The following is a 25,284-nucleotide window of genomic DNA, read 5'->3' on the forward strand; positions in this document are numbered from 1 at the left end:
TTATGAAAAAAGAGATCACCTCCAACAATCAAATTTAAAATCCAGCAGCAAGACTACAGTGAAGTATTGCACTAAAATTTTTAGTGCTCAGAATGTCAAAGTATAATTTTCAAAAAGTTAAAACATGACGTTGATGCAAATGTAGAATGAACACATACCAAAGATATTATCCAACTCATTAATTAATGAGAAAAACAGTAAAATCATAAAGCTGGTTCAAAGAGCATTTGAGGAGCTGGTTGTTTATAGATGATGTAAAAAAGGAATATTAAGTTAGATTGCTGCATTAGAATTAAACTGTTAATCATCAACAGTAGAAGAAACTGTAACATTTGAGGTTATTTTTCTCTCAGACAGAAAATATTGCTTCTGTACCAGATGCAGGTTTACAAGATAACATGTAACTTCACAGAACCTGAGCCTTTAATTTATATTTCAAATATCAAAATCTAGCGATGGTAGATTATTTCAGAAAATTAAGTAATCCTTGACCAAATGGGTCTGTTCAATACTGTTTCAGTGTGACTTTGAAACAATTCGCACGCATCCTCTTGTCCATTTACAAGTTATGGATGATTTTTCTTAACAAGTGACCTAAGGAATTCTGAATTTACCACGTAATCATCTGTTACATATTTTTGACAGCATGTTGCTTGGTAAGAATGAAATTTTAATCAAGTATCTGTCAACCTTTTGTCACTTCCTTGATTCTTCCAATATTGGTATTTGGTGCTTGTGTACTTTGCAGCTTATGAATTAGTCTCACTGATGTTTGCAGCTCTTAGCATCCTGGCTTGCTGAGCTGAAAAGAACCGTCAGTGACAGTGAGAACTTATTCTGCAGTGACATGTGAGGGTGCTAGGATATTGTGATGTATACCTCCCTCTTCCCCCCATTACTTACACACACACACACACACACACACTCACACTCACACTCACACACACATACAGCCTCACCCAATAGGAGTGGTGAATCTTAGACAATTTTATGAGGACAGGGAAAGCACAAATCCTCCAAGAAGAAGCTAATCCTCCTTTGAGTTTCCTGATTAGCTAAGCAATAGAACTACAGACTCCTTGCATTGGACAGGACCTTAGAGGTTAACTATTCCCACTTCCCTGTCAAAGTAGGAGTCCCCAGAACAGCCTTCGCCTGTGATCTTTGTAAAATGCAAATTCAATCATGTCACTCTCCTGTTAACATCAGCCAGTGGCTCCCCTTTGCCCTCAGGATATAGTCCAAATTCCTAACATGACTTACAAGGTCTGGCCCCTCTTCTCTCCCTCCATCCTCAAACCTCTTCACTCTTCTCCTCTTGCACCTTTTTCCTTCAAGTATATGAATTTGCTTTAGTTTTTAAAATGTGTCCTGTTCTCATTAACCTCTGTGCACAGGCTGTGTCTTTTCTCTGGGTAGTTCATAGACTTCAGGTCCAGTCTGAAGAAGATCTTGTGAATTTGACCCAAAGGTCATTGTTTGCTCCTTAGCATAATATTCAATACATTTTTTTCCTTGAGCTAGAACTATTGGTAAGACAGCAGAATCGAGTTGGTAGATCAGGAAGTTACACGAATGACAGAAATGTAGCACACTGAGATTTGGGCCTACATCTGATGAAGTCGTTCATGTCCATCTTTGAGAACAACATGGAAGGATCCAGGTTGGATCATAGTGCTGAGTGAGATCTGTAACTGGTAGAACACAGAACCTCGAGGGGGGCATGAGTTGTCAATAGCATGCTTGAGGGAGGTCTCTGTCATTGCCCTTTGCAGGCCATTATTTTCATAATGTTTTGGAGGTGAACCTCAATGGCAGGTTGCTGAAATTTTCAAATGGACTCAAGTTGGAAGAAGTTAATATTTCAGATGAAGATTAGTTGACAAAATGTTCCTGACATATTGAAATAATGAGTTATGTCTAACCAGACAAATTTTAAGTGGATAATCACAATGAAACAGCACAGTGATAGGATACGGTGGGAATGGGAAAGAGATTTGGAACAAATATTGGTGAGTCTAGTTGAGAGTAAATTCCACACGAGTTCGCAGGGTGACATGACTTCCAAAAAATAGTAGGGTTTCTTGGCTGAATGAATGAAAGCATAGTATTTATATCAATGTGAGTTTTAGTGTCATTTTTCTCGCTGACTTGCTCAGTTCAGAGATGGGAATCTATGTATGGATTCAGGCATTATATTTCAGGATGCTGGAAAACTGGAGCGTGTGTAGAGGAATGCACATAGGATGGAGAGGTGACTAAAAGCTTTGTGATGGGAGGGTTGGGGAAGACATCTGCTTTATTTAGGTTGGAAACAAGAATGGGAATATAATAACTCTTCTCAGATATTTGGAGGGGTAGTGCATGGATGAAGGATTTATTTTATTTGGTGTGGCTCCTGAGGCAGAGCTAAGACCAATGAAGCAAAGTAGTAGTTAGGAAAAGTGCCTTAATATAGATAGCTCCTTCCTGATGGAGAGAGCATCATAAAACCAAGCTGTCTCAGGAAGCTATGAGTTCCTTGTCACTGAAAATATTCAGAGGCCAGACAACCAATGATTTGTTGGAAATGTAGTAGGCTTTCCAGTATTAGGGAGAGGCTGTTGAACTATCATGCCTTAGTATCTTTCAACTTTTATATAATTACTGTCTCCTTATTAAGACCTGTATTTTACATAGCACGTACGCTTAAATAAATAAATATATACAAGGAGGAGCTTTTACCCAGCTCCTTATATACCTAGTGTGGTATAATGGGAAGAGCCCATGTTCTGAGGACAAATTGTTATAACCCTGTCTAGCTATGTGATCTTAGGCAAATCATGTAATTTCTCTGAATTGCTATTTTGTAAACTGAAAAAAATAATAGGACTAATACTTCTAGTTGAGATAAGACAATGGAACAACATGAATATGGATTAAAAATATAAATAATGTTTTGAAATTAGCTAAGAGAAAATGAATGATCAGACAGTGAGGGTCACAGAGATTCAAATGAAGACTGGATCACTGGGAGTTGGGTAATAATAACAGCAGTTAATTTAGTGCTTGCTGTGTGCCAGGTACTGTTCAAAGTGCTGCTACATGCATTAGCTAATTTTATCCTTGCCAGAAACCCATGAGGAAACCTAGCCACAGAGGAGGTATGTGATTTCCAAGGTCCCATGGCCATAGCCAAGTCAGGAAATGAACCCAGGCGGTCTGGCTCCAGAGTCTGTACACTTATTTTCTTTACTGCCTATGAAGAAGACATCACAGATGAGCAGTGTTTGACCCACCGTGCCGTTGCAATTGAGGCCAAAATCAATCCTACTGAAAGTTCTGGAGCTGAGATGGCCCTTCAGAATTGTCCCAAATTTTGAGAAGGGGGTTGGCCTTTGTAACCCTACATTAACCCAAGGTTACACCTGGGGACCACCAATAGCCAATGAATGGCTGACAGGCCTACTGGAGGGCAATTTCTAGTGAGGAAATCAGCTGGGAGAGTATAACAGCCAATCTTCCCAGCATCTGGGGGATTGGTGCATGGGTGAAGAGGGATCCAGGCAGAGCATCACAGAATCCCTATATCTGGCATAGACCAGGCATGATGACAGTGGTGATGGTGATGGTGATGATGATGATTACCAAAGCTTTCTGATGGGGCAGACTCTGTTCTACGTACTTTATTCACACTAACTCATTTAATCCATAATATTCCTGTGCAGAGGGTGCTTCTATTTATCTTTTGAGGTAAAGAAACTGAAGCACAAAAAGATTTAGTAGCTGGGGCAAGATCATTCAGCCATTGAATGGCACGAAGGGGATTTTTTTTTTTAAGAGCACTTATTTCTGGGCTTCCCTGGTGGCGCAGTGGTTGAGAGTCCACCTGCCGATGTAGGGGACACGGGTTCATGCCCCGGTCCGGGAAGATCCCACATGCCGTGGAGCGGCTGGGCCCGTGAGCCATGGCCGCTGAGCCTGCGCGTCCGGAGCCTGTGCTCCGCAAAGGGAGAGGCCGCAACAGTGAGAGGCCCGCGTACCGCAAAAAAAAAAAAAAAAAAAAGCAAAAAGCACTTATTTCTAAATTCACATCCAGTAAAATTCACTCTCTTTGGCATACATTTACATGAATTTTGACAAATGACAAGGGACATGTGGATACAGAATAGTTCCATCACCCGTCCCCTGCAAATTCTTCAGGCCTTTTCTAGTCAACCCTTACAGTTGTCTCCAGCTCTAGCAAACCGCTGGTCTGTTTTTGCTCCTATAAACTTTCCTTTTCCAAAATGTCATTTAAATGGAGTCATACAGTATATAATCTTTTGAGTTTGATTTCTTTCACTTATTGTAATTGATGCATCTGGGATTCACACATGTTGTTGTGTGTATCAGTGCAGCGTTGGAATTAGAACTCAAGCTCCATGACTCCAGAACCCAAGCTCTAACCACTGTGTCTACAAACTCCCCCGGGGCAAGTCCAGTGAGTAGACATGTGATATTGCCTCTTCTGGTGTGGACACAACTATAACTTAGTTTCTAACGCTCCTTTTAGTAACTCTGTTAGAAATTGCTGTGGATTGTTCATTTGTAACAAAAAGTTACAATGAGAAAAACCATGCAGTGGGCTTTGACTGAATTAATTAACTGTTGTAGTTTCTTATTATGAAGTTGAGTCGGTTGCCCATTACTAACTTTGTATATGAGTTTACCATGATTTTTCCAAAGTGTTGTAAAAGAAGATAATTTGGATTTCTGGTGTGTCTCTGATCCTGCCATGTGCTGCTAAGAAATTTGTTGGGGAGTATCTGTTCTTTAGTGCCAGTTAAAATACGTATGAGTGTTATAAGTTATATAGTCCACAGGCTTGGATGTGCAAAGCTGAAACTTTTCTTTATATCTGAACTTTACTCTCTGGTCTCTATCTCTGCTTTTAAAGGAAAACTTTATGTTGTCACTTCAACAACATTCACTTCTAGTTAAATCTTTGTCTCTTTTGGTTTAAAATTCAGTCTAATCAGAATTTCCCTCCCTTTCCTTCTACTTTCCCTTAATCTCTGGTAGATTAGTGTGGTGTAAGGAAAGGGCATCTGGTTTTCTGTCCTCCTCTGATCTCTCTGGTTCCCTCAGTGGGGTCTCCTTCCATTTGCTCTTTGGTCTCCCAAAGAACTGCTCTCTACAAACTCCCTGTGGCAAATGCAGTGACTAGACATGTGATGTTGTCTCTTCTGGTGTGGATACAACTACTATTTATTTTCTAACTCTTCTCTTAGTGACTCTATTAGAAATTGTTACAGATTATTCATTTGTAACAAGTGCAGGGTTTGATACAATCTGTATGCTCTGCCCCAGAACTATGAGTCATCCATCACCTCCCTTCTCAGTCACTTTTATAACTATTTTTTACTTTTTACTTTTTTTGGTAGGAAATGGGGAGTGTGCCTCCTCTGAAACTCTTGGCTGTTTTCCATGTGCTACACTGTGGAAGCCATGACTTTGGGGACTGTCCTGGGGCTCTGCAGCCTATTTTCTTCCTTCAGCCCTTTGAAACCTACGGTTTGGCATCATGTTGGACACAGGGCTTTTCTGTGAGCTGTGAAGTGTCTGAAGCACATTGTGGGAAGCCAGGAAATCTTAGAGCCTCTTCGGCTCTGAGATCCCCACTCTCACCTGTGACTTCTGATGTGGACACAACTGTGGCCCCCCCAGTTTCAATCCAGAGGGGGACAGTGTGCCAGGCCACTCTTCAGGTCCTCACAGCACGTGAGCCCCTCAGACTTATCTCTAATCCAAGTGGTAGGAAAACTGCTCTTTGGCTGTCCTGTTCCCTCTTAAATGTTTCCCGTTCCATAAATGCTTGTTCTGAGTCTTCCAGGGTTTGGCTTTTGATATTCAAAGCCAAGGCTTCAGAATCTCCAGAAGTTTTGTTTGTCTGTTTGCCTTACGTGCCTGCCTGTGCTCATGTCATGAATGAACTTTGGAAAAAAGTACTCCATTTTCCCAGGGCATCCCCGCTTAGCTACTACAGACTGGGGGGGGGGGGGGGGGGAGGGGTGGCTGGGAAGGATTGCTGAGAAGAAATGTACAAAGATTGCCATTATCTTGGGTGGGAGAGGACCTGGTAAGGTTCGCACTGGAACTGGGGTGGAGGTGGGAGAGATGGGGGTGACTGTTGGGCTGTGGAGCCTGACAAACCTCCCCATGTGATTCTAACATAGACTTGCCTCTCCCTGAGGACCACACTTTCTGTCAGTGCTTACCGTTGTCTTTTACTGTGTGATACATTCTTAAATATGCTGTCTCGTATCAAGAAGTTGATCAAAGGTCATTGTTACCTATACTTCAGGGCACTCATTTTTTCCTCCTATCCTTAATGAGTACAAGGACCATATCTGTCTCACTCAGCATAAGTCTTCCAAACTTAGCACAGTGAGTCACATGGCAGGTACTCTGGAAATACTTATTGTGGATGGTGAGAATGACAGCTAGCTTTGGCTCTGGGAAAAAAATTATATCCAAGACAATTAAGGAAGTGACGCTATTATGATTTGGAAGGAAGGACAATTTGGGGTTAGCAAAAGGGAAGGGGAAAGGGAGTAATAGTTTCTACTTAGAGAGGCTCATATTTTGAAACCCAGGGTGGCCCAGAGTATTAAATTATGTTTCCTTGGGACTGGGCAGTTTCTCGGTTCTAATGACTAGAACTCTGCCGCTTCCTGCCCCTCTCAGTCCTACTGCGATAAGATGCAAAGTCCTGGTGAACATATGGGCACTGAGCAGAAGCTTTCTGAGCTATCCAGCCCTAGTATCAGCAGTAATCATCTACCGTCAAACTGGAGATTAGATCAGCGTCTGTAGAATGGCCTTCCTCAAGCCACAGGCCAGCTTCCCCAAAGGAGTCTGTTTCACAGAGGCCACACACCCCAGCCTGAAGTCACCTAAAGTCATTCTACAGAGAGGCACAGAAGGAGGAAACAATTCCAAATGAGGAGATTGTTTTCCCAAAATAAAGAATTTTTTTCTCTCATTGATTTTCTCATTATTTTCTACTCTCTTAAAAGTAATAATAACCATAGAGCTGAAATGTCTGCTTGGTCAATTTCAAATCAGTTATATGAGATTTTAGGCTACTTTCTACAACAGTGGAATAAAAGAGAGATTCAGTGCAAATTATTTTGAATTCTGTAGTACTCCTCTTACGTTGTCTCTCTACTTCTTGGTTTTTGAAAGCAGTTTGGTAGTGACTTACTGGCTGTCTTAACAACCCCATGTCAGATTTTGTGTTTCCTTACAAAAAGACATCTTGTGTAATTAATTTTTCAGTCTGGAAATAATAGGGCATAAGCCACTGGTCAATGCCAAATTGGGCAAAAAATGGAAGTTTGGCCTAGTTTTTAAATGTTTTATCTACCTGAGATATTTAAATATGTTATTCTTGTTTATTTTTTGATTGTATAAGCAAAGATATTTTGCAATCTGCCATTTTTACTTATTTACAACAAAGTTGTCAAAACTAATCTTTTTCTTTCTTTTTATGGTTGTGTGGGAAAAATGTGTTACTCTTTAAGATCATTGGAGCTTAAAATATTAGCTTGTAACTTAACATGTTGATGAGTTACAGTAGTTTGGCAAAAACTTTTGTGAATATTAAAAATTCAAGAAATATGGTTAACAATATGTTTCCTCGTTACAATAAAATATAGATATGAAATTAATGATATTCTAATTTAGAGCTTAATTTGATAGAAAGCATACACTCAAACCTTCTCAAGTGTTTGTTAAACCCTAACTATGAGCAAGGTTAAACTCTAGGGAATAAAAAAATTAACCAGATCCATATCCTGTCCTCCGTGAATGTACAATTCAGAGGGAAGATAAGGCAGAAAAGCAACTCTAATGAGAAACAAGGTGGAAATGGCAAATACCCTAAGGAATTTGGAAAAGGCACGTACCACTTTTAGCAAGAGATAAAAGAAGAATCTGTGAGGAACTGGTGGCCTTCGAGTTATTTCTGGAAGGATGATATGTGAAGGGAATTCTTCTGGAGAACAGTGTGTGAAGTATATGTAATTTAGAGACCACTTGTGTTTTTTATGGAGTAAAAGACACTTTCAGGCTTGGCCTAGGAACCTAACCAAAGATAAATCCATTCTAGCCACAAAAATCCCCTGGGACATCTTGTCCCATTCTGACCTGAGGGTATTAATGCTTGCTGATCCCTCTGCCTGGAATGCTTTCCCCCAAATATCTGCATGGCTGGTTCCCTCACGTCCTTTATGTCTCAAACCTGTGACACACTACTGAAAATTTTAGCTGTCACTCTGGTTCCCCTTCCCTGCTTTGTCTTCACCGTACTTGTTACCATATAATATACTATATCACTCTCATCTGTTTTGTTTATCTGTTGCCCCTCACTAGAGCGTATGCTCAGGAAGGCGTGGCTTTTGTAATGTTTCCCACCACCAAATCCTGTAACAGTGCTTGGTGCCTCGTGTGTATTCAGTAGATATTTATAGCACAGTTGACTGAAAGAACAAATGTAGAGAAACACAATGGTTCCAAACAGTTCACTTTAAAACAATTATTTTAGATGGAAGTACAGCTCTAGGCTGAGTATTCATGTTCTTTCCCTGTGGCAGGCAGCTTTTGTGTGATGTGAGTCAGCATTGGATAGCTGATCGCCCTATCAGCTATCCAATTGGATAGGATATCAGCTATCCTATTGGATAGTGATCGCCCGGTGTAACCTTGGGCAAGTCACCTGATCCCTTTGTGTCTTAGTTTCTGCACCTGTAAAATAGGACAATACAGTCCCTACCTCATAGGATTATTGAGTTAATATGTTTACATGTGTCTGGCATATAGCAATTGCTATATAAGTGTTTACTAGGATTATTTACTTTTCTTTTATGGACTTGAGTTTGGCTGTCCTATCCACTATGTCTTCAAGGACTATGAGGACAGACCAGTTACTCTGGGCTTTTCTTCAAACACAGTTTCACTATTTCCTTCTGTGTAGACTCTGCAGGCTTTGCCCAAGTACTGGTCTTTAAGCCTCCGCACCTTTAGCACCTCACTCTGGTCACCTTTTATAGGTGACCTTTTCTCACCTTAACTTCCCTCATCTTCCTTTGTACCCACACTTCTGGGCATGGAGGATGTGCTCAGGCAGCCTCTCTGTTCATCATTTTCTTCATCGGCTTTGATATTTCCCCTGGTGTTTCTATTCCAAGGTATAATCTACTCCTTCTGTTCTTCACTGCACCACACAGAACTGTTATCTGAATTTCATCATTCTGCAATACCCAGTCTTTGCCATATGCTTTTCTGTCCCTGACCGTGAAGTGTATTCTGTATCTATCATGCAGACAAACAAAAGGAGAAACAAAAGCTTTGCTTAAATGTTTTTAACTGACATTTTACCCACTTACACTGATGACGAGAAAATGCCACTCTCTTCTTATTCAATCAGTTGCTTTGTCTGGCCTCCCTAATTTCATTTTCCCAGTTTAGACCTAAGAACCTAATAGAACCCTGACTGTTTCTTTTAGATGTTGGAACAAACTGTTTTCGTAAAGTTGAGGTTCTTGAGTATCACTGTGTCCAGTGGATCTTGAGCAGCAGTTCAAGCTTTGTCTCTTTCCCATCCCAGATCTTTGAGGTCTAACAGAACAGGTCCACAGAGGCTTACCTTGCAGATCGGGCCCTTCTGGTACAGGGAACTGGATGCATCCCTATGACATTTCTATCCCTGGAGCCACTGGGAGCTCAAGGCTGCTGCCCACAGTTTCTATACTTGGGATAGTGCAGAAAAGCTGCCTCTAGGTGAGAAGTGGACCCTGTTGAAGTAGCAGGGGCTCATTTTGGATATTTAACAAAGTGGAGAAAAATGTTAAACAAACCAATATTATTTTTACATAAAAGACCCTCTTTTTTGCTGTAATGCATCCTGGATTCAACAGCCAAAAGCAGAAAAGTGAAAAATGGACTTTTTCCTTATAGACTCTATGTTTACTCCATAGCTGACAGTAAGTTAAAAATACTTGGCTGGGGAGAAAGGTGAGAAATGGATGATTCAGTCCCTCCAGATTAAGAATCTGCTGCTGAAACGGAAGGCTTGTCAGATCCAGCGTTGCGAGGCATTGTTTTTAGGTTCTTTCCTACTAGGTAAATTTCAAAGTAGTAAGAAGCAGGGGCTTCCTGTATAGAGACATAAAAACCTTTACAAAAGTGACAAAAAATGTCAACATGAAAATTTTGTAGAAAAACAGTTTAACTCCGCCCCTTAGTTAGAAACACTAGGGAGAACACATAACATAGGAGTACTTGTTACAAACCTGGGCCCTGTTCGCTGAACACTTTCCTCTCTTCGGGCACCTTATCGCATTTAAGATGCCACCACAGGACCTGTTTATGACCCTGGCCTGCTCGCTCTCCCACAGCTGCTTAGTTTTGGCTCCCAGTCACTCAAGGTGCTAATTGTGCTTGTGAATACCTCCCAGCTATTCTTAACACATTGTTTCAAACAGTTCTCCTTGGCATTTAGAGGTGAATTTTGACTTTCTTTTTCCCCAGTGCTGACACTCCAGGCTCTGCTGGGTTAAGAGCTCCTACTTTTGACTGTTAACTTCTATTTCTTCACCTCTAACACTATCTTTTTTTTTTCTTTTGCCACATCCAACTTCCTTTTTATTTTATTGAATCAGTTTTTATTTTAGAAAAATATAGAAAAAACAAAACTATAGTCCAGGGAGTTCCCCAAAATCCATGGCCCAGTTTCCCCTATTGTTAGAATCCGACATTAGTATGGCATACTTGAACTGATATTGACGCATTACTTTTAACTAAAGTCCCTACTATGTCCTTAGATTTTTCTTAATGTCCTTTTCCCCTTCCAGAATCGCATCCAGGACACCACATTACATTCAGAAGTCACGTCTCTTTAGGCTTCTCTTGACTGTGACAGTTTTTTAAGAACTCTTCTGGTTTTTGAAGATCTTGACAGTTTTGAAAAGTCCTACTCAGGTATTTTATAGACTGTCCCTCAATAGGGATGTATTTGTTTTCCTCATGAGTAGACTGGGGTTATGAGTTTTGTGAAAAACAAAAACAAAAGCAAAACAAAACAACCAGAAAAACACACACAGCAAAAATACACCATACTCATCACATCTTATCAAGTATACATGCTATCAATGTGACTTACCACTAGTGTTTGCCTTGATAACCTGACTGAGGTAGTGTTTGCCAGATTTCTCCACTGTAAAGTTATTCTTTCCCCCTGCTTTCACATTATACTCTTTGGAAGGAAGTTACTGTCCACAGCTCATATTTAAAGAGTGAGTGGGGAATTATGTTCAACTTCTTTGAGGGTGAAGTACCTACGTAAATTATTTGAAATTCTTCTGCAAGGGGGATTTGTCTATTCTCCTCCATTCATTCATTCATTATTTAATCTTTAAAAATTTAATATTGGTATGTACACATGCTTATGTGTTCTGTATTTTTGGTTGTAATCCAATGCTTCTTTATTTTGTTGCTCAAATTGGGAACCAACTTAAATTTTTAAAGAATAACTTGTTACTACCCTTCCCTTAACATTCTTGATTATTATAAGCAGAATAATATGGTTCAGAGTTTAAACCATATCAACTCAATTCTAGACAATTGTTTACAAAGGTTTTCTTCCAGATCCTTCCCTTTTTTTCTTTTCCATAATCTTAAGACATTCACAAAAATAATTTATGCATAGAACCTTGCTGATGAAAATGCTTTCAGTTTTAGAAAGCTGCTCAAACTCACTGAATAACTGCCCACCCTCGACTCCACTTTGCCAATTTAGTTAGTTTTCATCATGTCTTCTATGCAGCATCTTGAACACTGGCACTCAATATGTATGAAATGGTAATCAATACCAGGCATGAAATATTCTCAGTTGAGAAATTATTGAATAGAAACAAAAGTTAGCAAGGTATAATAAAATTAATTTCCTTTCGTAGCTGGTTCATCCAGTTTGAACTTTCTAGATACAAAAGATACAACATTATATTGTCCAAAATACAATGAAAATCTATTTCCAGAAGTCTTTTTGAGGGCAAATGGACATTTTGAGCTCATAAATCTGTTGCTCATTGTAGATTTTTCTTTGTTATATTTTTCAAATTCATCTTAAGCCAGAAATGCCTGTGTGACCCCATGTGATTGAGATTCTGAATTTTCACTTTCCTGCCACATTCAAACAGTTGGTTCCTTTGCCTGAGGAAGGGATGGCTTGTTATTATTTGACTAAAATATTCTGTTATAATGGTCTTCACATATTCTTCTCTTTTGAGTTACCAGACACATGTGCCATTCCAGTTATTGGAAATGGAGGTCAGAAAATCTGTACTTACTCCACAGAAAAAAATGCCCTTTTAAATGTTGTTCCCTGGTTGATGTGAATCCAGCGTTCTTTAAGAACGATTACCACTTTGTTCTGTGGCAGTCACTGGAATGCTTTCTATAAGAGTGGAATGACTCTTGTTTCATCCTGGCTGCCTTATGGTGGGTCTCCTCAGTGTCTCTGATGCATGATGTTTGCAAAGCCAGATCACTCTTCTCAATGGGGGCTTCCTAGTTTATTACTGCTCTGGCCTAGCCCTTTCAATGCTAAAGGAGGGTGTATGACACATTTACCTGCTCTGTCGTGTTGAAGTTATCATTTTTAAAATTCCATGGCTCATTTAACAAAGGAATTGAAAGTAACAGGCTTCTAGTGGGTATTTTCTTTGGGGCCCCTTTATGTAAATGTTATGAGATTGCTCTCTGATTACCCACTTTTGAGCCTAGCAGTGTGTGTAGAGTACACAAACATACAGCTGATTGGGTGGTATCAGAGTTAGCACTACGAAAATGAGGATGGTGCTTGCAAAGGGGCCACAGGCATGGTGTAAGACCTCAGCACGGGTGGCTGACAGCACCTAACATAGCGGACAACTCTTATGTTAGAGGTATATGTGCCCGCTCTCTTATTCTCAGAGCACTGGAGAAAGACTTCGGGTTTGGGATCTGTTGTTTTGAGCTCCAGTTCTGGCTTTGCCTCCAATGGTTGTGAAATCAACCACAAGTCATGTAAACTCTCTAGATTGCTGCTGCCTTGTTTGCAACTAAGCAGATTAGACTAAGACACTTTTAACTCTAAGGTCCTGTGATCCTTCAACAGATTTTGAAAAATGTTCACAAAGGTGCCTTATTTGCCAGGTTAACATAGGATTGAATTTCTTGCATATAAAAAAAAATAAAGATAGGTTTAATCATCTCTCTTTTATTGAAAACACAGCAAGATGAAGAATAAAATGGATTTGAATACATCCCTTCCACACAGATTTGTTGAGTGCATGGTACTAAGGATACAATAGTGAATAAGACACAGTCCCTGCCCTCAAACGTGCTAAAGTTTAGACATGAAGCATGTCAGTTCTTCCCCCTTTTCCCTACACTCCTACCATATCCTGAAGGAGACCTAGGGCTGTCATCAAATCTCTGGTTGGCTTTTTCCAAAAGCTCCAATATCCCAAGGTTGCAGATGGGTGGGGCTGAGACTCTTCAGGAGCTAAAGTGGATTCAAGAGATTGCCTAAAAGTGAAAGTTCCTCTGGTCTCAGCAGTGTCAGGTTTTTGTACGGTAAATCATTATCCAACCTATTTATTATCTAGTTCCCAAGCTGTTAGCCTTTTTGCAGATAAGGATATGTATCCTCTCTAGACAAATTACATAAGTGTGGCTCTTCTGTGGACCAATTAGGGAAAGGCCCCCTTCCTACAGGCTCCAGCCCATCATCAGGGTACGCGGTGCCTTGAGCACATGGCACGATCTCAGCCCCCTGTCCTGCCCCTCAGAGGATGCCCCACAGAACCTGCACCACTGCCTGTGGACAACCTTGCCAGCAAATCCATAAGAGGCTTCCTCAGAACAATGCTTCTCTCCACACATTTACCAGGAAAGATGTGCTCTCTGGGAGCTGCTATCCTAACAGCACCAGGCTGTTAAGACAGCGTCTATTTCTTCATGTTTAAAATACGGCACCATATGTGTGAGTTGCCTCAGGGTTTGGGTGACAATGCATCCTATTTTTGTCAGATTGCTCTGGTTTTTACTACTTTTTTCCCCCACAGTGTCCTGAGAAGTCCTTCTGAGTAGCAACGTGTCCCCTTTGAAAAATCAAACCACCCCTGCAGGATCACAGCTCTTGAAATGAGACTCTGTAGTCGAATGTTTAGAAACCCAGCAGCCGATGGCTCTGCGAAAGCCTGATTCTCTACCACATGCATTCTAATTTAATTGGCCTAATGAATTTAGGCTGATGTGACTAAGTGATCAATCAGGTTTGGGTTATGAGATATTGAAAAATGGGATTAGAGAAGAAAAAGGGCATTTGGCAAATTGACTACAGGACAGGGGAGCTGCGAAGTCTTGATTTAACAATTGGATACTTGCTTTTTATTTTTTTCCCCATCCCTGGAATGCTAAGTCATAACAAAACCTACTTTGATGTGCTTGCTTGCTCATGTTTCATTGGAATTCATTTTGCAATTCCCCCTCTGTTTTGATTCAAAATGCTTTTCTTTCTATCAAACACAATAAGCCAGAAATTCTGCCTTGTACGAAACATTCAAGAACCAATGAATGCCTGCTATCTAGAAAAGTGAAATGTCCCTATTGAATTCTTGTTACCCTTAGACATTGTTCATATGTTCTGTGAAAAAATAAAAATACAAAAGATAACATGAGTTTTTACGTTGACATGTAACATTAGTTCCGTTTAAACATTAGCTACTCTGTTCCTGTTTGTCTGGTTAAATGGGTGACTGGCCGAGGAGGGAATTTCAGTGAGTGGATTCCCCCCCACCTCCACCCCCGCCGCCTCTTTTTGAATGGTTGTTAAGTGGGAGGAAGTCCTTGGGTCATCTCAGGCCAGGAACTGAAACGGCTTGAGACAGACATTCTTCCAGCTCTGGGAAGGTTAGAAATTGGGTAAACTTATCAAGCTTGGCTGGTTTTCCAGTTGACTTGCTGTGTCTGAGGTAAATATGGGTACTCTGCAGCATGTTGAGTTCTGCTGTTCATTTACAAAGGTCTAGGGGCTTGCTTTTGTTTTTTAAAAGGTTGATTTTGTCTTAGAATTTCAGGCAAACTTATAGAATGAGTATAAATTGACTCTTCCACTCTGGGAGCAGGAAGTGTTATATTTCTTCACGTTCAAATAAATCTGGCTCTGTTTCCTCCTAACCCTGCAAGGTTGTTGAGAATTTAATCTCATCTGTTTTTGCCCTGCAAATTCTTTTGGTCATTCAAGGAAACTGAGGGTCTTATACATTCCAGAAAATTTGAGGGAGGGCTTCTGGTCTGGCTGCTGAAGTGGCTCACTGAACAGCGTTTGCATTTGGTGGCACAGTCTGCATGTCCAACTTGGCCACTGTACCTTTGATCCCTCCTGAGCCACGGGGCCCAGGGTTTAGACCTAGACATCATGTTCCATCATTAGCAGTTCCACATTGCATGGGCATCACGTCCACTAGGATAGAGTCATGTCTTTCAGAAACTTCTGAGCTTTTTCCATCTTGAACGATCCAGCTTTTTACTTTGGGAGCTTAACCTTCTGAAACTCTCTTCCTTGGGGTGACATCCAGGTTATAAATCCTTGCTCTGCCCCTGAGATGAAGGTAAGGAAAAGTAGCTTTCATTCTTTCACAATAAACTCACAAAGTTAAATTCTTAGACAGTATTCCTTGCCATATTTGATTTCTTCTTAATTTTTTTTTAATATTTTTTTATTCTTGAACTGTTGAGTAAGCTACCAGCATACATAGTGAAGGGTTAGGTCACCAGGAAATAATCTTTGATGTCTGTGATAATTTTTTTGTCATCTTTTTTGCCTTTCCTTTTTTCATAGGGGAAATTATGAAGTCATCTTTCTCAATGCTGTCCTCTTTAAGTCCAAGAGCAAAGTACTTCAAAAGAGCAGTCTTGGGCTTCCCTGGTGGCGCAGTGGTTGAGAGTCTGTGCCGATGCAGGGGACACGGGTTCGTGCCCCGGTCCGGGAAGATCCCACATGCCGTGGAGCGGCTGCACCCGTGAGCCACGGCTGCTGAGCTGCGCGTCCGGAGCCTGTGCTCCACAACGGGAGAGGCCACAACAGTGAGAGGCCCGCTTACCGCAAAAAAAAAAAAAAAAAAAAAAAAAAAGGGCCGTCTTTGTGGTTCACATGGAATGTAAATAGCTCAAATGGCCCCACTTCTAAGAAGCCTTCTTTTTTTGGTAACATCTTCTTTGGAGTATAATTGCTTTACAATGGTCTGTTACTTTCTGCTTTATAACAAAGTGAATCAGCTATACATATACATATATCCCCATATCTCCTCCCTCTTGCGTATCCCTCCCACCCTCCCTATCCCACCCCTCTAGGTGATCGCAAAGCACCGAGCTGATCTCCCTGTGCTATGTGGCTGCTTCCCACTAGCTATCTATTTTACATTTGGTAGTGTATATATGTCCATGCCACTCTCTTACTTCGTCCCAGCTTCCCCTTCCCCTTCCCTGTGTCCACAAGTCCATTCTCTACATCTGTGTCTTTTTTTTTTTTTTTTTTTTTTTGCTGTACGCGGGCCTCTCACTGTTGTGGCCTCTCCAGTTGCGGAGCACAGGTTCCGACGCGCAGGCTCAGCGGCCATGGCTCACGGGCCTAGCTGCTCCGCGGCATGTGGGATCCTCCCGGACCGGGGCACGAACCCGTGTCCCCTGCATCGGCAGGCGGACTCTCAACAACTGCGCCACCAGGGAAGCCCTACATCTGTGTCCCTATTCCTGTCCTGCCCTTAGGTTCTTCAGAAACATTTTGTTGTTTGTTTTTTTTTTTTGATTCCATATACATGTGTTAGCATACGGTATTTGTCTTTCTCTTTCTGACTTACTTCACTCTGTATGACAGACTCTAGGTCCATCCACCTCACTACAAATAACTCAGTTTTGTTTCTTCATATGGCTGAGCAATATTCCATTGTATATATGTGCCACAACTTCTTTATCCAGTCATCTGTCGATGGACACTTAGGTTGCTTCAGTGTCCTGGCTATTGTAAGTAAAGCTGCAGTGAACACTGTGGTACATGACTCTTTGAATTATGATTTTCTCGGGGTATGTGCCCAGTAGTGGGATTGCTGGGTCATATGGCAGTTCTATTTTTAGGTTTTTAAGGCACTTCCATACTGTTCTCTATAGTGGGGGTATCGATTTACATTCCCACTAACAGTGCAAGAGGGTTCCCTTTTCTCCCCATCGTCTCCAGCATTCATTGTTTGTAGATATTTCATGATGGTCATTCTGACCGGTGTGAGGTGATACCTCATTGTAGTTTTGATTTGCATTTCTCTAATGATTAGTGATGTTGAGCATCCTTTCATGTCTTTGTTGACAATCTGTATATCTTCTTTGGAGAAATCTCTATTTAGGTCTTCTTCCCATTTTTGGATTGGGTTGTTTAATACATTTTGAGTTTATTTTTGTGTATGGTGTTAGGGAGTGTCCTAATTTTATTCTTTTACATGTAGCTGTCCAGTTTTCCCAGCACCACTTATTGAAGAGGCTGTCTTTTCTTGCCTCCTTTATCAAAAATAAGGTGACCATATGTGTGTGGGTTTATCTCTGGGCTTTCTATCCTGTTCCATTGATCTATATTTCTGTTTTTGTGACAGTACCAAACTGTCTTGATTACTATAGCTTTGTAAAATAGTCAGAAGTCCGGGTGCCTGATTCCTCCAGCTCCATTTTTCTGTCTCAAGATTGCTTTGGCTATTTGGGGTCTTTTGTGTTTCCATACAAATTGTGAACTTTTTTGTTCTAGTTCTGTGAAAAATGCCAGTGGTAGTTTGATAGGGATTGCATTGAATCTGTTGATTGCTTTGGGTAGTAGAGTCATTTTCACAATGTTGATTCTTCTAATCCAAGAACATGGTATATCTCTCCATCTATTTGTATCATCTTTAATTTCTTTCATCAGTGTCTTATAGTTTTCTGCATACATGTCTTTTGTCTCCTTAGGTAGGTTTATTCCTAGGTGTTTTATTCTTTTTGTTGCAGTTGTAAATGGGAGTGTTTCTTTAATTTCTCTTTCAGATTTTTCATCATTAGTTTATAGGAATGCAAGAGTTTTCTGTGAATTAATTTTGTATCCTGCTACTTTACCAAATTCATTGATTAGCTCTAGTAGTTTTCTGGTAGCATCTTTAGGATTCTCTAAGTATAGTATCGTGTCATCTGCAAACAGTGACAGCTTTACTTCTTTTCTGAATTGTATTCGTTTTATTTCTTTTTCTTCTCTGATTGCTGTGGCTAAAACTTCCAAAACTATGTTGAATAATAGTGGTGAGAGTGGACAACCTTGTCTTGTTCCTGATCTTAGAGGACATGGTTTCAATTTTTCACCATTGAGAACGATGTTGGCTGTGGGTTTGTCGTATATGGCCTTTATTATGTTGAAGTAAATTCCTTCTATGCCTACTTTCTGCAGGGTTTTTATCATAAATCGGTGTTGAATTTTGTCAAAAGCTTTCTCTGCATCTATTGAGATGATCATATGGTTTTTCTCCTACAGTTTTTTAATATGGTGTATCACATTGATTGATTTGCATATATTGAAGAATCCTTGCATTCCTGGGATAAACCCCACTTGATCATGGTGTATGGTCCTTTTAATGTGCTGTTGGATTCTGTTTGCTAGTATTTTTGTGAGGATTTTGTATCTATGTTCATCAGTGATATTGGCCTGTAGTTTTCTTTCTTTGTGACATCTTAGTCTGGTTTTGGTATCTGGGTGATGGTGGCCTCGTAGAATGAGTTTGGGAGTGTTCCTCCCTCTGCTATATTTTGGAAGAGTATGAGAAGGATAGGTGTTAGCTTTTCTCTAAATGTTTGATAGAATTTGAGTGTTAAGCCATCTGGTCCTGGGCTTTTGTTCATTGGAAGATTTTTAATCACACTTTCAATTTCAGTGCTTGTGATTGGTATGTGTATATTTTCTATTTCTTCCTGGTTCAGTCTCGGAAGGTTGTGCTTTTCTAAGACTTTGTCCATTTCTTCCAGGTTGTCCATTTTATTGGCATATAGTTGCTTGTAGTAATCTCTCATGATCCTTTGTATTTCTGCAGTGTCAGTTGCTACTTCTTTTTCATTTCTAATTCTATTGTTTGATTCTTCTCCCTTTTTCTTCTTGATGAGTCAGACTAATGGTTTATCAATTTTGTTTATCTTCTCAAAGAACCAGGTTTTAGTTTTATTGATCTTTGCTATTGTTTCCTTCATTTCTTTTTCATTTATTTCTGATCTGATCTTTATGATTTTTTTCCTTCTGCTAACTTTGGGGTTGTTTTGTTCTTCTTTCTCTAATTGCTTTAGGTGTAAGGTTAGGTTGTTAATTTGTCATGTTTCTTGCTTCTTGAGGTACGATTGTATTGCTATAAACTTCCCTTTTAGAACTGCTTTTGCTGCATCCCATTGGTTTTGGGTCATCGTGTTTTCATTGTTACTTGTTTCTAGGTATTTTTAAAATTTCCTCTTTGATTCCTTCAGTGATCTCTTGGTCATTTAATAGTGTATTGTTTAGCCTCCATGTGTTTGTATTTTTAACAGATTTTTTCTTGTAATTGATATCTAGTCTCATAGCGTTGTGGTCGGAAAAGATACTTGATACGATTTCAATTTTCTTAAATTTACAAAGGCTTAATTTATGACCCAAGATATGTTCTATTCTGGAGAATGTTCCATGAGCATGTGAGAAAAATGTGTATTCTGTTGTTTTTGGATGGAATGTCCTATAAATATCAATTAAGTCCATCTTTTTTAATGTGTCATTTAAGGCTTGTGTTTCCTTATTTACATTCATTTTGGATTTTTGGTCTGTTGGTGAAAGTGGGGTGTTAGAGTCCCCTACTATGATTATGTTCTGTCGATTTCCCCTTTTATGGCTGTTAGCATTTGCCTTATATATTTTGTTGCTCCTATGTTGGGTGCATAAATATTTACAATTGTTATATCTTCTTCTTGATTTGATCCCTTGATCATTATGTAGTGTCCTTCTTTGTCTCTTGTAATAGTCTTTATTTTAAAGTCTATTTTATCTGATATGAGAATTGCTACTCCAGCTTTCTTTTGATTTCCATTTGCCTGGAATATCTTTTTCCATTCCTTCACTTTCAGTCTGTATGTGTCCCTAGGTCTGAAGTGGGTCACTTGCAGACAGCACATATACAGGTCTTGTTTTTTTATCCATTCAGCCAGTCTATGTCTTCTATTTGGAGCATTTAATCCATTTACACTTAAGGTAGTTATCGATATGTATGTTCCTATTACCATTTTTTAAATTGTTTTGGGTTTGTTATTGTAGGTCTTTTCCTTCTCTTTTGTTTCTTGCCTAGAGAAGTTCCTTTAGCATTTGTTGTAAAGCTGGTTTGGTGGTGCTGAATTCTCTTAGCTTTTGCCTGTCTGTAAAGGTTTTAATTTCTCTGTCAAATCTGAATGAGATCCTTGCTGGGTAGAGTAATCTTGGTTTTAGGTTTTTCCCTTTCATCACTTTAAATATGTCCTGCCACTCCCTTGTGGTTTGCAGAGTTTCTGCTGAAAGATCAACTGTTCACCTTATGGGGATTCCCTTGTATGTTATTTGTTGTTTTTCCCTTGCTGCTTTCAATATTTTTACTTTGTATTTAATTTTTGATAGTTTGATTAATATGTGTCTTTGTGTGTTTCTCCTTAGATTTATCCTGTATGGGACTCTCTGCACTACCTGCACTTGATTGACTATTTCCTTTCCCATATTAGGGAAGTTTTCCATTATAATCTCTTCAAATACTTTCTCAGTCTCTTTCTTTTTCTCTTCTTCTTCTGGGTCCCCTATAATTTAAATGTTGTTGCGTTTAATGTTGCCCCAGAGGTCTCTGAGTCTGTCCTCATTCTTTTCATTCTTTTTTCTTTATTCTGCTCTGTGGTAGTTATTTTCATTATTTTATCTTCCAGGTCACTTATCTGTTCTTCTGCCTCAGTAATTCTGCTATGGATTCCTTCTAGAGAATTTTAAATTTCATTTATCGTGTTGTTCTTCATTGTTTGCTTGCTCTTTAGTTCTTCTAGGTCCGTGTTAAACGTTCCTTGTATTTTCTCCATTCTATTTCCAAGATTTTGGATCATTTTTACTATCATTACTCTGAATTCTTTTTCAGGTGGACTGCCTATTTCCTCTTCATTTGTTTGGTCTCGTGGGTTTTTGCTTTGCTCCTTCATCTGCTGTGTGTTTCTCTGTCTTCTCATTTTGCTTAACTTACTGTGTTTGGGGTCTGCTTTTCACAGGCCGCAGGTTCATAGTTCCTGTTGTTTTTGGTGTCTGCCCTTAGTGGCCAAGGTTTGTTCTTGGGTTGTGCAGGCTTCCTGTTGGAGGGTACTGGTGCTTGTGTTCTTTTGGTTGAGGCTGGATCTTGTCTTTCTTGTGGGCAGGACTGCGTAGTGTTTTGGGGTGTCTCTGAACTTATTATGATTTTAAGCATCTTCTCTGCTAATGGGTGGGATTAGTTCTTGTCTTGCTAGTTGTTTGTCATAGGGTGTCCAGCAGTGTAGCTTGCTGGTTGTTGAGTGTAGCTGGGTCTTAACATTGAGATGGAGATCTCTGGGAGAGCTTTCGCAGTTTGATAAAACGTGGAGGGCTTCCCTGGTGGCGCAGTGGTTGAGAGTCCGCCTGCTGATGCTAAGGGACACGGGTTCGTGCCCCGGTCTGGGAAGATCCCACATGCCGCGGAGCGGCTAGGCCCGTGAGCCATGGCCGTTGAGCCTGCACGTCCGGAGCCTGAGCTCCGCAACGGGAGAGGCCACAACAGTGAGAGGCCCGCATACAGCAAAAAAAAAAAAGATAATATATGGAGCTGGGAGGTCTCTGGTGGACCAATTTCCTTATCTTGGCTCTCCCACCTCTGAGGCCTGACACCCAGCTGGAGCACCAATATACTGTCAACCACACAGCTCAGAAGAAAAGGGAGAAAAAAAGAAAGAAAGAAAGAAAAAATAAAGAAATAATTAAAATAAAAAAATATTAAAAATTATAAAAAAAGAAGAAAGAAAGAAGAGAGCAACCAAACCAAAAAACAAATCCAACAATGATAACAAGTGCTAAAAACGATACTAAAAAAAAAAAGAAAAAAAATGGACAGACCCTAGGACAAATGGTAAAAGCAAAGAAGCATTCACATACACAGTCACAAAAAGAGAAAAAGGAAAAACAAATCTATATATTAATAAAAAAGGAAAATAGCAACCAAATCAATAAACAAATCTACCAATGATAATAAACTCTAAATACTAAACTAAGATAAACATAAGACCAGAAACAAATTAGATGCTGAAAGCAAACCCCAAGTCTACAGTTGCTCCCAAAGTCCACTGCCTCATTTTGGGATGACTCGCTGTCTATTCAGGTATTCCAGAGATGCAGCGTACATTAAGTTGACTGTGGAGATTTAATCCGCCGCTCCTGAGGCTGCTGGGAGAGTTTTCCCTTTCTCTTCTTTGTTTGCACAGCTCTTGGGGTTCAGATTTGGAGTTGGCCCCGCCTCTGCGTGTAGGTCACTGGAGGGCGTCTGTTCCCGCCCAGACAGGACTGGGTTAAATGAGCAGCTGATTCGGGGGCTCTGGCTCACTCAGGCTTGGGATAGGGAGGTGTATGGAATGCAGGGCAATCCTGCGGTGGCAGAGGCCGGGGTGACATTGCACCAGCCTGAGGCACGCCGTGCCTTCTCCTGGGGAAGTTGTTCCTGGATCATGGGACCCTGGCAGTGGCAGGCTGCACAGGCTCCCCAGGAGGGGAGGTGTGGATGGTGACCTGTGCTTGCACACAGGCTTCTTGGTGGCTGAAGCAGCAGCCTTAGCGCCTCATGCCAGTCTCTCCACACTGATAGCCGCGGCTTGCGCCCGTCACTGGAGCAGGTTTAGGCGGTGCTCTGAATCCCCTCTCCTCGAGCACCAGGAAACAATGGTCTCTTGACTCTTAGGCAGTTCCAGACGTTTTCCCAGACTCGCTCCCGGCCAGCTGTGGCGCACTTCAGGCTGTGTTCACGCCGCCAGCCCCAGTCCTCTCCCTGAGCTCCGACCGAAGCCAGAGCCTCAGCTCCCTGCCCCCACCCGCCCTGGAGGCTGAGCAGACAAGCCTCTCGGGCTGGTGAGTGCTGGTCGGCCCGATCCTCTGTGTGGGAATGTCTCCGCTTTGCCGTCTGCACCCCTGTTGCTGTGCTCTCCTCTGTGGCTCTGAAGCTTCCCCCCTGGCACCCACTGTCTCTGCCAGTGAAGGGGCTTCCTACTGTGTGGAACCCTTTCTTCCTTCACAGGTCCCTCCCAGAGGTGCAGGTCCCGTCCCTATTCTTTTGTCTCTGTTTATTCTTTTTTCTTTTGCCCTACCCAGGTACGTGGGGAGTTCCTTGCCTTTTGGGAAGTCTGAGGTCTTCTGCCAGCATTCAGTAAGTGTCTTGTAGGAGTTGTTGCACATGTAGGTGTATTTCTGATGTATTTATGGGGAGGAAGGTGATCTCCATGTCTTACTCCTCCACCATCTTGAAGGTCTCCACTCTAATAAGCCTTCCTTAACCTTAAGGCTGAATGAAAGTTAAGTGCATTCTCCTTTTTTCTACTGTATTCCCAGCAATACTTTGAGCATACTTTTAAAATAAACTTATTGCTCACCCTTTCATCTCTAGGGAGAGCTATGATTTCTCTTCTCATTCATTCCAAGAAGAAAGGTCAATACCAAGGACTGTACTGGACCAAGGTCCGTTTTAAGGGGGTGGTGGTATAAATTTCAATTCGATGAGAGCAGATAGAAGACTCTTTTTACTTTGTGTGACCTCTGGTCTATGTTTGGTGTCTTCTCTTTAGAGTCATTACTTTAGGTCCTATCCTGATTCATTAATTTACTTATTCATTTAACAAACTTTTCTTGAAGGCTTACTAAGGATCAGAGATTGTCTAGGCCTCAGGAATAGTGCAGAGATAATTCAAGCAACACCCTATCCTTCTAGCTTTCAGTGGACTGTCTCTCCTGGAATTCAGATGCTACAGTGAGATTGCCTTGGGCCTGCCTGACTCTTGGGAGGGGTTCCCTTGCCCTGAGAAGGCTAACTGGGAAGCTGGATTGTTTATCAAGAAAAGTAGGTGTTATCCACATTTATGCTCCTATAGCCTACTCGAAGAGCTTATAGCTCAAAAGTTGTCTGTCCCAGCCCACTTTTGTTTTGAGCAGCAAGTATAGAGCGTCTGCCATGTGCATGGGAGTCAGTCTTGAACTTGATAGAATCCCTGAGTCATGAAGACCATGTCAACTGATAATTCCTAATCTGGAATCCCAGTATCAGCCTCTTTCTAGATAATTTTAGAGGCAAAATACTAACAATGAAAAACTACATTGTTTCAGTCATTTGCTCACTTTGTTGTCTCCCTAACTAGATTCTGGTGGCCAGACATCTTGTTGTCTTTACTCTGGTATCCCAGGGACATCTAGCAAGGTACCTCACTCTTACCCTTGTGGACTGAATGAATGCAAAAATCATGCAGGGGGAAACAGAGTGGTGCTGAAACTGTTCTCTTCTGCATTTTAAATGGCTATCAATTTGTTTTTAACTAAGTATCAATAATAACTTTGAACTTAGGAAAATATATGGATATGGTGTAAATAGATGAATAAATGTCTAAACATTTCCTTTATTCAAGGTGTTGGGCTAGGACTTGTGGATTACAAAGCAGTGAATTGACCTAGACTTGGTGTTTAATGTGTATGGCAGGGCAGATAAGTCACATACAAACAATGAAATTTAGTTGAGATTATTCGTATATTTATTTTTGAGATTTTTTTTTTTTTAAGCATCACAGTAGTGGCCGCTGCTTTACCTATGGGTGTGAGTGAAAATGAGATTCAAGATTTGGAGTTGTTTGAAAAGAGGCACTTGTGTCCTTCATGAGTACTAAAAGTCAACTAGATGGTGGGAGTGTACAATGTTGGGTGAGAGTCAAAGGATGGAAGCCAAACCTGGGTCCTGTTTTCTTCTCTGCTCAGCACCTTGTAAGATCAGGCCTCACCTGGTATGCTCAGCTGGGGAGCTGTTACAACTCAGAGGAACCCAAAGGGAACTTAAGCTCTTAACTTGTTTTCTGTTATCTTTCCCTCCACTACCTTGTTCTTAAAAGAATCTATTTTTGTTTCCCTGGCTTTAAAATATTTGTACTCTGTTGTTTTGTATACATTCT

General features: G+C 40.7%; 1 long non-coding RNA gene across 1 annotated transcript in view; it reads left to right on the forward strand.

Moving 5' to 3' along the window:
- The window catches only part of LOC307187335, a 264,230-nt gene that overhangs the window by 167,469 nt on the left and 71,477 nt on the right, over window positions 1-25,284 (forward strand). Inside the window, exon 2 of the long non-coding RNA XR_013828586.1 lies at window positions 23,450-23,504. This is a non-coding gene — a long non-coding RNA (uncharacterized lncRNA). The remainder of the gene's footprint in view (window positions 1-23,449; window positions 23,505-25,284) is intronic.

The sequence above is a fragment of the Stenella coeruleoalba genome (assembly GCF_951394435.1).
Source record: "Stenella coeruleoalba genome assembly, chromosome: 5".
In the NCBI taxonomy this organism is placed as follows: Eukaryota; Metazoa; Chordata; class Mammalia; order Artiodactyla; family Delphinidae; genus Stenella; species Stenella coeruleoalba.